The sequence below is a fragment of the Chlorocebus sabaeus genome, chromosome 17 (genome assembly GCF_047675955.1).
Source record: "Chlorocebus sabaeus isolate Y175 chromosome 17, mChlSab1.0.hap1, whole genome shotgun sequence".
NCBI lineage: Eukaryota > Metazoa > Chordata > Mammalia > Primates > Cercopithecidae > Chlorocebus > Chlorocebus sabaeus.
In genome coordinates, this window is record NC_132920.1 from 25,323,066 (window position 1) to 25,336,814 (window position 13,749).

General features: G+C 39.3%; 2 protein-coding genes across 7 annotated transcripts in view; one reads left to right on the forward strand and one right to left on the reverse strand.

Moving 5' to 3' along the window:
• LOC103222034 (cytidine monophosphate-N-acetylneuraminic acid hydroxylase) overlaps nucleotides 1-13,749 on the reverse strand; it is a 355,392-nt gene that overhangs the window by 296,573 nt on the left and 45,070 nt on the right. The gene's annotated exons all lie outside the window — the stretch shown is intronic.
• Nucleotides 1-13,749, forward strand: part of CARMIL1 (capping protein regulator and myosin 1 linker 1) — a 342,321-nt gene that overhangs the window by 113,304 nt on the left and 215,268 nt on the right. The gene's annotated exons all lie outside the window — the stretch shown is intronic.

Genomic DNA, 13,749 nt, shown 5'->3' on the forward strand with positions numbered 1-13,749 from the left:
AAAATAAATCAAATGGTTTCCTTCATAAGAGATAGTTAACTAATTTAAAGGTAGCTATTTGTACTCTACAAGAAATAGTATTTTTCAATAATGTTCACTAATTATTCACAGATATTTCACTAATATTCCACTAATGTCATTATAATAGGGTAGCTGGCTGGGTGGGATAATTTCCATAGGACATTGTTCTGTACATGTCATCTTTCCAGGGAACGTTGATAAGTACACTGCTATACTTGGCTGTGTATCCCAACCTGGACAATCAAAGGATAAAAGGGCACTGGGCTATCTATCCTAGGTTATGGGGGTGATAATGAACAGGCTAAACAATAGCTGACAGGAGCCCTAAGGACCTTCTGAGGTCGAGCCTCAGATTTTTTATCTTTTCCTTTTGTCGCAGTTGTCTAGATGGTATCGAGATCTTGCAGAAGATGATGGGTTGAGGTTGGTCTGGAATTTGACTTTCTTCTTCAGAGGCCTTGTCAGCAGTAGTTACTGTTCAATGTGATAGCCACAAGCCACATGAGGCTGTTTGAATTTAATAAATTAATGACAGTGAGATATAATTAAAACAATATTTAAATTACAAATTCCTTTGTCGCACTAGCCATATTGCCAGGGCTCAAAAAACCACATATGGCTAGTGGTGAGCATAGCAGTACAAGTTCTATTGGACACTGACATCTATAGAGGCGTGGTGGATTGTCCAAAGTCATGTGGCTAGTCAGTGCAAACCAAGTGTTTGGACTAGTTTAGCAGTTACTCTTTTATGTCATGCAGGCTTTCAGTTTTGGGTATTACAACTTGAACTAAAAGATTTGTCCCTGGCATGCCACGTTCTTCTTCCAAACTGTGAGAAACTCAATGACAGAGTTAGAAATTAATTATTACCACATAATTTTAGTTTTACAAGTATCTGTGATTCATCTTAGGCTGTTTTTTTGTCTGTGTGCATGTGCATGTGTATGCGTGTGTGTGTGTATGTGCATGTGTATCACATGTGGTATGGTGGGAGTTTGCCTTTTAGTTTTACAAGTGTCTGTGATTCATCTTAGGCTGTTTTTTTGTCTGTGTGCATGTGCATGTGTATGCGTGTGTGTGTGTGTATGTGCATGTGTATCACATGTGGTATGGTGGGAGTTTGCCACCTGTGCCATACATTGCTAACCTGGTATATATGATACCCAAACCATAGATATATATATGGGATCTAGAATTTCAGGGTATTGCAGTTGGATAGGACTTTTGAAGGTGCCTAGCTTAACCTTGTACGTATGTGTAATACTCCTGACAAGGTTTTTCATGGTGAGAGCCCTGCCTTATAAAAGAGTTCACTTCTTTCCACAACTTCAAATTGATCTTGGAGTGTTCTTTATATCAAGCAAAAATCTTTCTTCCTATAATTTCTATACATTGTTCCCAGTTGGCTCACAGGAAAATATTTATTCCCTCTGACATATGCAGCCCTGCCAATATTTGAAGTCTGTTTTCCTGTCATTCTTATGTCTTTTCTCCTATAGGATAAGCAGACCTAGTTCCTTCAGCTTTTCCTTATGTGACATGTTTTGCAAACTGCTCACCACCCTGCTTGCTTCTTCCTGGACCAACTCCAGGGGATGGCTCAGATCTGTGTAGCTGAACATTTCGCCTTTCATGTTAATGGATGTCATACTAGATACATTTGGAAAATCTGAATAAGTCTTTCTTGAGGCAAAAAATGGCTACCACTATCCACGTGTAGGAAATATATTGATTTAGTTTTCTTTGGTAAGAGGAAATGTCGTTGTCTATAATAAATTTATTATTTTTATAATCAGAAACTATTATACCATTTTGATAATAGTAATACCCCTCTTTGTAACTACTGGATTGGGTAGAGTTTAGGTCTAGTGGATGGGAAAAAAAAACAACAGTGTTCCTGATCTTCTTCCCTCCATTTTTCCCTCCCTTCATTCCATCCATTGAGTAATCTTTGTGTGCCTGTTATATGTCACTAACTATGGCACTAGGGTCACAATGATGAGGAACAGAGTGGTTTCTTTCATGGTGAGAGGCATGATATGAGTGATTTAATTATTCTGGCAATGGGAAGGATGCAGTAGAACTCTGTTCAGATCTCCACAGTAACTTATGAATGGCATGATCCTCAGTAGGTCTTTCATTTTATTCTTGTTTCTGAATTTCTGAAATGGCAATGATACTTGGAGTAGCTTCCTTATGGGATTGTTGTAAGACTTAGAAACAAAATGATAGGTGAGATTTCTATAAAGATCATGGTTAGACCAGGCGTGGTGGCTCACACCTGTAATCCCAGCACTTTGGGAGGCCGAGGCAGGCAGATCACCTGAGGTCGGGAGTTCGAGACCAGCCTGACCAACATGGAGAAACCCCGTCTCTACTAAAAATACAAAATTAGCCAGGCATGGTGATGCACACCTGTAATCCCAGCTACTCAGGAGGCTGAGGCAGGAGAATTGCTTGAATCTGGGAGGCAGAGTTTGCAGTGAGCTGAGATCGCAACATTGTACTCTAGCCTGGTCAACAAGAGTGAAACTCCATCTCAAAAAAAAAAAAAAAAAAAAAAAAGAAAAAACATCATAGTTAGGTTGTTAGGTTGGGCATGGTGGCTCATGCCTGTAATCCCAGCATTTTGGGAGGCTGAGGTGGGATGATCACTTGAAGCCAGGAGTTTGAGACCAATTTTGGCAACAAAACAAGGCCTGCTCTACATTTTAATTTTTTAAATTTTTTAAATTAGCTGTAGTCCTAGCTACTTGAGAGGCTGAGGCAGGAGGATCGCTTGAACCCAGGAGTTGGAGGCTGCAGTGAGCTGTGATTGTACCACGCACTCCAGCCTGGGCAACACAGTGAAACCCCATCTCTTAAAGAAAAAAGAAAAAAAAGATCATGATTATTGTTGCTATTGTTATTGATGAATAATACTTTCTTGGGGAGGTAGTGTGGCTGATCTTCCATGCTAAGTTCCCTTTTCTTTTTCACCTATTTCTCCCTTATGCAATTCTTTTGCCATTTTCTTACGAAATTTTTCTAACATATGGAAAACCTGAAAGAGTGTTACAGTGAGCACCCACATACTACCACTTACTTTCTCCCATTTACATTTTACTTGCTTTATCACATATCTCTCCATCCCTCTGTCATTAGCCAGTGTTTACACACTTGTATTTACAGAGAAAGATGCATGGTAGTTATTTTCCCTGGGAAATGGAGGCCTTCCCACTATGATTTTGTTCATCTTCTTGGCCGTGATAATGATGGTTATGACGATGACACAGTAGCCAGCACAAAGCAGCACACTATTAACTCATTCAGTCTTCTAACAACACTAGAAGACAAGTGCTAAAGTGCTAAAATTAATTCCTGTTTTACAGAAGAGGAAACTGATGCACAGAGAGGTTAAATCATCTACCCAATATTACACAGTTTGTGAGGGGCTAAGTCAGAAATCTGGTAATCACCTGAGTAAGCCTTGTTTGTTTGTTTGCTTTTAATCTGTAAAATTAGTGAAAAAAGAAGTAAGACACCATTTAGGAATAGGAAAAATAACCACTGCAGCTCTTTGTGATTCAAGTTGGTTTAATGAGTACTCTGTGGTAGTTGTACTAAGTGCTGGGTTTGTGCCGGTGGTTAAGTCAGGGTCTCTCCTCTCAAGCCAGTCTAATGGACAGAGCCACTATGAGTTGTTGGATTGATGTTTTAATATAAATAACCTTACAGAAAGTGTTAGAAATTAAGGGTTTCAGTAAAGGAGAGTTACCTATCTAATTTTACTTAAATGTTTATACATTAACAGTTACTATTTTGGGATTTCTGTGAGAAGATTAATTATTCCAGCAAATGAGTACTACCTATTTGGAAATGTCTCACTGTTCATAAGTAAATACGTTACTTATTTCCTTTTGCCTTAGCAGAGAAGATAATTTGGAAGAAATACACCCAGGAAACCTTAAAATATATTCCAATTAATGGTAACTCTTAGACTATTTATGGTAAGGCACTTTAAAAAATATTATCCCTTCAAGTTTTTTCCCTTTATTTCTCTCTATGATTTTGTCTAAATTTAGCAGCACATCACGAAAAAATGAAAATTAAAACGCTACTGGGGACTAGAAGCTCGCTGAATTGGCTTACATCATTGTAAGCCATGTAAGCATGGGCATATTTCTGTGCGTTGCTGTCCCCAAGCCCATGTGCTGTAAGAATATGCATTGTTGGGACGGTGGTGCAAGGAGAAACATCCTGGAGAGGATGTACAGCATACAGAAATAAGTCACTGCTGTGACATCATTAGTCAACATTGGTTGAGTGACAGAGTAAATAAGGCATCTTCTGTTATAAATGGTTGACACCGCTGAAAGTTTAGAAACATCTTGCTCCAGTAGCAGCATTATTTTCTTTGGACTATGTAAATCTTTTTAAATTAAAAATTCAAGTTAAAAGAAACTATTTTTAATGGACTCTCTTTGTGGCCATTCCTTGATCAGTATCTCTGTGAGTAAGATTGTTAACTGAACAATTTCTATTTCTGCATCTTCTGGCAGAAATAGAGATAATGACAGTTTTGTTTTCACTTACTTTTCTTGTTACAAAATTTAAAAAATAACATTAATTTTTAAAAGTCTTTTTGTTGGCCGGGCGCGGTGGCTCAAGCCTGTAATCCCAGCACTTTGGGAGGCCGAGACGGGCGGATCACGAGGTCACAAGATCAAGACCATCCTGGCTAACACGGTGAAACCCCATCTCTACTAAAAAAAAAAAAAAAAAAAAACAAAAAAAAAAAAGTCTTTTTGTTATACATAAGTTACATTTTGGGACCTTCTTTAATGATTGCTCATATAGTATTGTTCGCTTTTTGAATCAGTGACCTGCCTACGCATTTGCAAGTCACTCTTAGCATTCCTCGAAAGTTGCTGTTATAAATGATAGTTTTACATAGAGGATGGAGGAAATGAGAAAATTGCATTTGTCTTCCTATTGAGGTTAGACATAAGCAAGTGGAAAGGTGGTTTCCTGCTGGGGAATGAAGTCTGTTGTTCATGCTGTTGTGTGTTGACTTGTCCACTTGGATGGCTCCTAGGATCATGGGGGTCCTTGTGACTTCCATATGTCATAGATCCTGCATATAGTTTCTGTGCCTTGCCCTCCTCCCAGTCTTTTCTGCCCTGTGGTTATTTCTCTACTGCCACTGCAGGGTGGCACTCAAGCTTTTCCTTATATGAGATTCATCCCCTTCAGGGCATGCGGACTCCCTGTGAAAAAGCTGAGCAGGTTTATTTTGATAGCACTGCCTGGAGGGCTTGCCCCATTTCTTTCCAGGAAAATTTAAAATTATTCTGCATTTTTTTAAAGACTGTTTACTTCATTTTATAAGCCACAACATTATTAATACATCTAAATTTAATAGTAGAATTATAACATTGCTTTCAAAATTTCTCACTGGCTCACAGAATTACAGAGCTGAAAGAGATCTTCACCAGAGGTGAAACCATCCTGGGAAAATAAATATCATGTTTGAATCTTTTTTTTTTTCCGTTTGTGTTTTTTTTTTTTTTTTTTTTGAGATGGAGTTTTGCTCTTGTCACCCAGGCTGGAGTGCAATGGCATGATCTTGGCTCACTGCAACCTCTGCCTCCCGGGTTCAAGCAATTCTCCTGTCTCAGCCTCCCAAGTAGCTAGGATTACAGGCACCCACCACCATGCCCAGCTAATTTTTTATTTTTAGTAAAGACGGGGTTTCACCATGTTGGCTAGGCTGGTCTCGAACTCCTGACCTCAAGTGATCTGCCCACCTCGACCTCCCAAAGTTCTGGGATTACAGGGGTGAGCCACCATGCCCGGCCATGTTTTAATCTTAAGGTACTTTCACTAACTCGTGGTAACTTCGTTTATTTTTTTGTATTAACCTTTTCTGTCAGTAGAAAAGTACACTTTTCTGCTTCTAAAACTGCCACAGAATAATAATGGAGCCACAGCGTCCTTAGAGAGGGCATTTTTCACTCTGTGCAGAGATGTGGAAATGGGCTCAGAAAGGACAAGGGGCTCACCCAACACTAAATGGCTATTTAATGGCAGAGTGGGGATGAGAACTTGTCTTCTGATTGCCAGTCCAGTGTCTTCTGTAACACACGGGGCCACTTATTTTAAGCCATTGTGTCCCCAGCTGATTAACAATTTTCATGTACAACCTAGCTCATGAGAGCAGCATCATGGAGGAGGTTGCCATTCAGCAAACACTTGTTGAAGGGTGATACCAAGATGAAGATGAGTAAGACCCTGTCCTGCCCTCAGGCTAACACTCCAGAAAAGGGTTTGCAGGCAAATTTACAGCTAAGTGCCACAAAGAATTAAACCTTCTTAAAGTTCTTTCTAGCTGTCATTTGAACTTCTTTTCCCAAAAAACCCTATATTTCCCCAACTCCACAAAAGCAAGTCCCTCTTAAGCCCTAATACATGGTGACATGCTGGTGTCTACCAAGGGGGCCTTGCAGGCTGTTGGGCTGATTGTGGTCCAAATCCCATTTCAAAAGGGCATCTTCAAACAGGTGGTCAGAATAAAAATCTTGATGATTTTGGTAAATGGCAGCAAGTAGACCATGGAGGACAAGCAGTCAATAGGAATGGGGACATGTGGTGCATGGGCTGGGGCAGATAGGGAGTCTGAAGAGGTAGAGGGTAAGCAATGAAAGTTGTGGCCATAGCTGCCAACAAAGGGTATTTTTACATGCAGTTTTGCCACTGGTTATCTAAGGAATCTGCCATCACAGTGCCTGTGAAGAGGCCATTATTTGACACATGAGGGTTTTCAGTCAAGTGAATAGCATGGTATTCACAGGGCTGCTTAGAGAAGTGCTGTTATCTGGATAGAGGATGGTGGTGTCTGGATTAACTCTAGTATAGTTTCTTCCTTGGGACATCATCTCTTTTCCACTAATGGACTCCTAGGCATTCCATCACTCAGCTTAGTTTTCTCAGAGAATCCATGAAATGTGAAATCTTAATTTTAGACATCTAAAATTGGGCAAATAAGCTTTTTAACATATACAAAGATTTAAAATACAGTTAGGTTTATTTTTATTCAAATAGCACATGCTTTCTGTGTTTGTGTGTGCATGTGCATGCAGTGAGGAGATACTGACATCTTTTCTGGATTATCACTTAATATTGATGTTATTTAATGCAAATTTGGAGTATTTAAGAATATTAGAGGGGAAAAGATTACAATTTCTAAAGAATTAGAAAAGTCGGCCGGGCACGGTGGCTCAAGCCTGTAATCCCAGCACTTTGGGAGGCTGAGACGGGCGGATCACGAGGTCAGGAGATCGAGACCATCCTGGCTAACACGGTGAAACCCCGTCTCTACTAAAAAATACAAAAAACTAGCCGGGCGAGGTGGCGGGTGCCTGTAGTCCCAGCTACTCGGGAGGCTGAGGCAGGAGAATGGCATAAACCCAGGAGGTGGAGCTTGCAGTGAGCTGAGATCCGGCCACTGCACTCCAGCCTGGGCGACAGAGCGAGACTCCGTCTCAAAAAAAAAAAAAAAAAAAAAAGAATTAGAAAAGGGGCCGTGTCTCTGAATGTTGGGTTACTGCAAAAGAGAAACAACTGGGTGAAGAACTTTAAAAATTAATGAACAAGGTAATTTTATATTTTTCTGATATGGGTAGAATTTTTTACGTCCTATGGTAAGACCCAGTGATGTCATGACTAGGACCTCTTCCACCAAGAGCTCTCAACTAGGGATAATTCATTTGTTTGTATTCAGAATTCACTACTATGATAAGCCTTTTTGATGACCAGTGGCAAAGGAACATCATCAGTGATGAAAACTCACAAACAGAGAAATCAGCAAGTATATTAAAGTAATGGATATTTCTCTTCTCCCCCAAAGGTCTCACATACAGGTGTGTCATGAGTGTTCTTGATTCTAGTTAATCAGTTTCTTGTGTAAAGTGCTTATGGTGATAAATCAATGTGGGTTTTAATTACCAACTAGCCTGTCAGTGGGTGGGACGAAGCTTGTTTTCCAAAGCTTGGTGTTAGCAAGTCCTGTTTATGTGATAATCATATGCAGAGGACAGAGGCTGGCTATATTCTGGCTATGGGAATAGAAGATTTAGATCAGACAACTGTCTTCTTTATAGCAGACACTGTGCTGCGTGAAGTGTGACATGAACGAGCCCTTCCAGAATCATGCAAATTATTGCTCCCCATGAGAACACTTTTATGAGTAAATAATGTAACCAAGGATATGAGCCCTAAGAACTGGTCTGTGGTATTGATGAGAAGCATTAGCAGGGAGAGGCTCACCCCATGGGGTGCTGCAGGGAATGTAGCTTTTGAAGCTGATAATTGAGGGTTCAAATTGTAACTCTTATCAATGTTGTTGGGACAAGTTAAATTATTATAAACCTTTCTGAGTCTTGGTTTCCTCATCTATAACAAGAGAATCATGGTACCTTCCTCACAGGGTTAAATGTGATAAGGTAAGTGCCTTGCCACTTCTGGTTTACAGCAGATTTCAAAAACTTCCCCCTTTTCTTCCTCACTCACAGATGGTCAGAAAAGGAAGAGCTATTGGGAACTTGTGTGTGGAAAGAAGGCATCTGGAAGGATACCTTTTGATACTTATGTAAGCGATCCAGGATGCACAGCCTTTTGTGGCTAGAAAAAGGCCTTAGGCCCGTGGTTTTGCAGGTGTAATACAGATGGTAGGGGCTGAACAGCTACTATGACAGTCATTCCAAGTATTTCTGCTCAGGATTCTGGACTTCCCATTGTCTGGCTCTGCCAGAATGTGGTTATCTACCTGCCCAGGTGAGGATGCAACCCTAGCATTAGAGAAGACTCTCAACAGCCATGGTCTCTTTGACTGGGGAAGCTAATAGGAGACCTGAATGTTCTAAGTCTGTTGTGGATGGTTGTATGTTTGGTGACTGGATACGAGGCAGATTTCAGGGAATGACTGCAAATTGGTCAAGTTTGGCAAAAATATCAGAGGCATTGAAACCAGATATCAAACTAAGCCTTAAGGCATTCTCAGAAGTGAAAAATATAAGTTTTGTTTAACTTATTGAATTCAAAAATGACGCTAATGAATGTGGAGGGATGATTTGGATAGAACCTGTTCTGTGTGGGGCCTTCATGTAATTGCTAGAGAACGTGTAAATCAAATTATGCCTGGAGGAAATTTTATTTCCAATTTCAGTTGCTTTACTGATATGTTAAGGAAATTAAGAAATATTTAGCTCAGCCTTTCAGAGAGCTGTTATTACTGTTTGAACTGTGACTGTTATTTTAGTTCTCATTAGATAACTAGTATATTTTAAGCTGTTAGCTAGGCTGTGTGCTGAAAAGTTTTTATATACATCCTCTTGTTTAATCTTCATGACACTTATAGGAGGTAGATACTACATTATGTGTTTTTACAGCCAAGGGTGAGGTGTAGGGGATCTGATAATTCGCTCCAAATCACACAGCTGGTAAATGGTGGAGCTGGCCCAGGCGTGTCTGTCTTGAGAAGCGCTGTACCATCCACCTTACAATTACATCTGTAGGTATTGTCTGACTTGCAGAATCCATGCAGTACATCTGTGCAGCTTCCATTCTGTCCTTAGCCTCAATTCCTCTCTGTCTCTAGTTCTCTATCTTTACCTTAAAATCTCCATGTAAATCATGCTAACCTAGCACAATCTGTGGTGCACCCACTTGACATTTTCAGGGAAAAGAGATAAGGCCTATAAAGAAAAGTTCACACCTAGCTCCTGGTTCTCCCTGTGCCCATTCTGACTGCTTTATCTTCTGTGCTTTAGATGAATGTGCATCTTCCTGGATGCTTTTCCTTCCTGCATGATTTGGAAGAATTAGAATCAGTCTTCCTTCCATGAGTTTCCCAGGGAATCAGAGGGACTTTTTAAGCATAATGATGGAATTTTTACTAATCACCTTTTATTGTAAAATGCTCTATAGATGAGAAATAAACAGATTATATCCATCCCCCCACCAGCTGTGCTTAATGGTATTGGCCAAAAAAATGTTCAGAATTAAGACTGGGAATTTTTTGCATTCATATCCCAAAGCTCCTTTAAAAACTTCTAACTTGGGAAACTAAAACAAAGTCATTTTAGAAGGAAATGGGGTTTTCTCTAATAGTGGCTATCAGAATGATTACCCAAGTGATGTCACACAGCTGGCAACCTTCTTAAGGAAGGTAACCGATAGCAGAGGAAAGTCTGCCTTTCTCTACGTTAGCACTTCAAAAACCAATCGTCCCTAGAATCTTCAGTGTCATCATGAAACATATATAAAGCCTCTGTCTATTGTTTGAATGTCTCCTCTCACTGAGAGGAACCATCAGCTCAGACTTGCCTGGACTCATTGAGAGGACCAGGCTAACCAAGCCATCCTTAAGAAATCTTTCTAAATTGCAAGAAGCAAAAGAATATTTTTTTATTATTAAATAGCTAACATACTTAGTTTAGATTTATGATATAGTTCTAGTTTTAGGGTTTTCCTAAATATTGTATGGTACTTTTATCTCCATATGAAACATATTTAGTACATTCATGCTTATTTCACAGGCTCTAATAACATTAATACAGTTTTGAATTATTTTGACGGTTTACATTTGTTACCTTTGCTTTTGTAACATTGTTATGTCTCAACTCTTAATTAATAATGTTGTTCAGGGATGAAATTGCTAATTTTAATATCCCCCCCAAAAGAAAGGTTTTATATCTATATATACACACACACATACAAAATGTGTATGTATATGTACATACACACACAAAATGTATGTGCATGTAGATACACATATATAAAATGTGTATATGTCATTATGTGTATATATATTGGAGTAAAAAGCAAGGATAATCAGCTCCTATGTTTGCTTATACAAGACATAGGAACTCAGGCTCGCTTGCTGGTAAAGTGAAGAAAATTGTGTTCTTATGCAAGTGTCACAGTCTTCCTGGGACTCAGTTTCTTCATTCTCAAAGAAAAGAAGGAATTTGATGAATTCAAGGATCAACTCTAAACTCATTGAATTGCCTTATTAATCTTTTGAGTCATGCAATTCAGTGATATAACTAGGGTTAGCCTGAGTGTTTCAAAGCAAGATTAATGGAAGCTCATTCTCCAGCTGTCGGGTTAGGAGACTATTCACAAATGTTGCCCTGTCACTTGAATCTGGTAGGGTTTGCTGATGAATAAATGAACCCCATTATACTGACAGCCACCTCACTAATCGATCCCAACTAAACCGCCTTATCCTCTTCACCTTCCATTGTGTAGCCAGCAACTTGCCAGACCTCAGGTACATTGTTGGGACATGTGGAAGGTCTGAGACGGACGGCCGGAAGGACAGACAATGCCACCAACTCTATTCATCAATCCACATTTCTCAGACCTAGCTCTCAGCCTAATGAATTTGACAACCAAGGATTTGCATGTAGTTTTTTTTTTTTTTCATTTTCAATTAATTTCCCTTTTTATGCCTTCCTAATTTCTCTTCTTCTTTTCTGACTAAGCTATAGATTTACACTGTGAAATTGACTGTCATTAATCTTTTTCTGCCTTGATTTCCTCAACTGAAAAATGGTTAAACTAATACCAGCCCTTTCATTCATGGTGATCTTAGGAGAAAAAAAAAAGAGATACCTGATGTCAGAGAGCGCTTTGAATTTAAAGCGGGAGGGCAGTTCAGTTATAATAAGACTCTTCTATCTTTATTTTTATGTGACATTTAAAATGTTAGCATTGAACATGCATCAAGGAAGAAAATCCCATTTTGAATGACAGTGTTAGAATGACGGCCTGTAAGATATTGGAATTGCATTCAAAAACCAAGAAAATGTGTTTAAAAACTGTTAAGACCAAGCTAGCTACTATTTCTTTTCAAAGAATATATGTAGGAATAGGAGAATTAGGTGATAACTCGAGGGCATAGTAAAAAACAAGAACATGTGCTTTCTGATTTGCCAATCTATTTTGTACTTACTTTATAATTCAATTTTAAGAGGAAAGTGTAGTGTATGATTCATGAATGTTTTACTGTATAGTAATTTTTTCTTCTTCTAGAGCTATGTAGCCTATATGATAGCCACTAGCCATAATTGCTATATTAATTTAAATTAAATAAAAAATTTAGTTACACTAGTCACACTTCAAGTGCTTAGTAGCTACATCGTGGCTGGTGGCTCCTGTATCCAAATGTGCAGCTACAGAACATTTCCAGAAAGTTCTGTGAGAGAACACTATTCTAGGGGAATGGAGAAAAGGAGAAAGGATATTCCCATTCCCATTGTCCTTTTTCCTCCTTTCCCCAAAGTTGCTTTTTAAAATTTAAATAGAATCTCAGGTTATATATTATAGGTATTATATTTACAATATACATTTGAAACTATTAAAGCATGAAGGTAGTGGTTGAGCAGGAAAGCACAACTCCAGAAGATCATTTTTTCCCCTAGTGAGGACAAACATAATTTGATAATCTTCAGAATAACACTTGGAAAATTCTGGAACCAGCTCTTTCCTCTCAAGTTGCATTTCTTCCATAAAAAGTTTTTTTTTTTTTTTTTTTTTTTTTTAAACTTTACCTAGGTAACACAGTACGTAGACCAATCCAGGAGTCACTTAAATTGAATTGCTATGTAATTATTTCATGGGTGTAAACCAAACTGTTACCTTTAGCAAAATAACTAGTTTTCTCTTATATTCCAATTTCACTGCATCAGCAAAACCAGTGGGCTCCATCATCAGTGTATATCCGGTCTGACCACCTCTCAGCACTCCTGCTAACCCCTGTGACTTAACCATCACCATCTCTCACAAGCTGTTGCCATTGGCCTCTGCCTGGGCTCATTGCTTCCACTCTCCTTCTGTCACCTACTTTTCAGTCTGCTTGCAACATGGCAGTCAGAGATTGGCCTTCAGGGCAATTATCAATTATGTAGTCAACAGCCTAGAAAGCCTCATAGACCTCCCGGCTCCCCTCATCCCCACCTTACCACCCCTCTGACCTCCCATGCGCTTACTCCATTCAAGCCAAGGCTGCTTTTTGTTTCAGTTGCTGCAGGCATATTCTTGCCTCAGGGCCTTTGCATTTGCTATTCCCTCTGCCTGGACCATGCTTATCCCAGATAGCCATATGGGTCATTCTCTTACTGCCTTTAGATCTTTTTCAACCTCACTTCATAATTACATCTCACCGAGCTATTTCAAAATGCCACCCACCTAACCCACGACGCCTCTCCATAACCCCCAGGCATTAAGCGCTCTCTATTCTCTTTTTGTACTACATTTTTCTCCATAGCACTTATCACCATAGCTATACCATACATTTTACTAATTTTTCCTGCATAATCTCCTTTGAGTGAAATATAAGCTGCTTGAAGGCAGAGCTTTATGTCTTTTTATTCTTGGTACCTACCACAAGGTAGGCACTCAGTAATTATTGGTTGAAAGAATTACTCAAATATTTAATGATAGTGTTTGAAAACAAAGAGTGCTAATCTAATTGAAATTCATTTTAGCAAGAGATAGAGAGTCAGGAAGACATCCTCTGGTGTAACCCTGCCTCCCCCACCACTTCTAAGATTACTCTGGTTTCAGGCTCTGCATTCTGCCTGACTCAACAAGGGGCCTCCATTTCTCTCCTGCTTGCACTTGAGGAGCTACGTAGAAGGGAGTTTGAACCAGGGCTTCAGGGAGTTGTCTGTGGACAGCTTC